The following is a 1,915-nucleotide window of genomic DNA, read 5'->3' as shown; positions in this document are numbered from 1 at the left end:
ACGTAAAGATAAAGTAATTTCACTAAGAATGATTAACCAAGCGTTGTTTGGGCCTAATCGTCGGAAAAAAGAACCTTAAGATATTCTTGATCTTGATCTTGATTGTGTACCGGACAACGCCCCTCAGTTGGGGAAATTCAATACCTAATGGACAAGAAAGATCTAATTTTTTTTGGTACCTGTCTCAGAAGAAACATCTGTAACACAAGAGGAATTTATAAGCGGTCGTTATGTGGGGTTTGAGATATTTTAAGTATTAACACTTGGTGATCAAATGGTAAAAACATATACAAACAGAATGAATTAGATTTTAACGGACACTAGATTTTTACGAAAAACAAATAACAAAGGACTATATAATTTTATTTTTTATTATCTGAATTATATTATTTAAAATCAAGTTAAAGATCATTAAGCCGGGGTGTTTTCGTTCCCTGGGAACAGCCATAACGATAAACCAATGTAGTTTCTACCTGATGTCCTTTGCTTAGACTCTAACATGTCAATTGGCCCTCTAGACCACATTTATTAAACAAAACCCATAGGGAGTCCACTCATGTTTGCAGGGGTATCTACCCAAATGTCCGTGGTGAAGGGCAAGGCAGTGACAATAAGACCTTAGTCCGCGGGGGTGTCGGACAGGGTATGTACCCGAATATCCGTGGTGAAGGGCAAGGCAATGACAATAAGACCTTAGTCCGCGGGGGTGTCGGAAAGGGTATCTACACAAATGTCCGTGGTGAAGGGCAAAGCAGTGACAATAAGACCTTAGTCCGCGGGGGTGTCGGACAGGGTATCTACCCAAATGTCCGTGGTGAAGGGCAAGGCAATGACAATAAGAACTAAGTCCGCGGGGGTGTGGACAGGGCACATAGCCAAATGTCCGTGGTGAAGGGAAGGCAGTGACAATAAGACCACGGACAGGGTATCTACCCAAATGTCCGTGGTGAAGGGCAAGGCAATGACAATAAGACCTTAGTCCGCGGGGGTGTCGGACAGGGTATCTACCCAAATGTCCGTGGTGAAGGGCAAGGCAATGACAATAAGACCTTAGTCCGCGGGTTGTGGACAGGGCACATAGACAAATGTCCGTGGTGAAGGGCAAGACAATGACAATAAGACCTTAGTCCGCGGGGGTGTCGCACAGGGTATCTACCCAATGTCCGTGGTGAAGGGCAAGGCAGTGACAAAAAGACCTTAGTCCGCGGGGGTGTCGGACAGGGTATCTACCCAATGTCCGTGGTGAAGGGCAAGGCAGTGACAATAAGACCACGGACAGGGTATCTACCCAAATGTCCGTGGTGAAGGGCAAGGCAATGACAATAAGACCTTAGTCCGCGGGGGTGTCGGACAGGGTATCTACCCAAATGTCCGTGGTGAAGGGCAAGGCAATGACAATAAGAGCTTAGTCCGCGGGGGTGTGGACAGGGCACATAGCCATATGTCCGTGGTGAAGGGCAAGGTAATGACAATAAGACCTTAGTCCGCGGGGGCGTCGGACAGGGTATCTACCCAAATGTCCGTGGTGAAGGGCAAGGCAATGACAATAAGACCTTAGTCCGCGGGGTGTGGACAGGGCACATAGCCAAATGTCCGTGGTGAAGGGCAAGGCAGTGACAATAAGACCTTATTCCGCGGGTTGTGGACAGGGCACATATCCAAATGTCGTGGTGAAGGGCAAGGCAGTGACAATAAGACCTTATTCCGCGGGGTGTGGACAGGGCACATAGCCGAATGTCCGTGGTGAAGGGCAAGGCAGTGACAATAAGACCTTACTCCGCGCGTTGTGGACAGGGCACATAGCCAAATGTCCGTGGTGAAGGGCAAGGCAGTGACAAAAAAACCCTTGGTCCGCGGGGGTGTGGACAGGGTATCTACCCAAATGTCCGTGGTGAAAGGCAAGGCAATGACAATA

Source organism: Branchiostoma floridae, chromosome 1, assembly GCF_000003815.2.
Source record: "Branchiostoma floridae strain S238N-H82 chromosome 1, Bfl_VNyyK, whole genome shotgun sequence".
NCBI lineage: Eukaryota > Metazoa > Chordata > Leptocardii > Amphioxiformes > Branchiostomatidae > Branchiostoma > Branchiostoma floridae.
The sequence above is the reverse complement of the archived record's forward strand: the minus strand, read 5'-3'. Positions refer to the sequence as shown.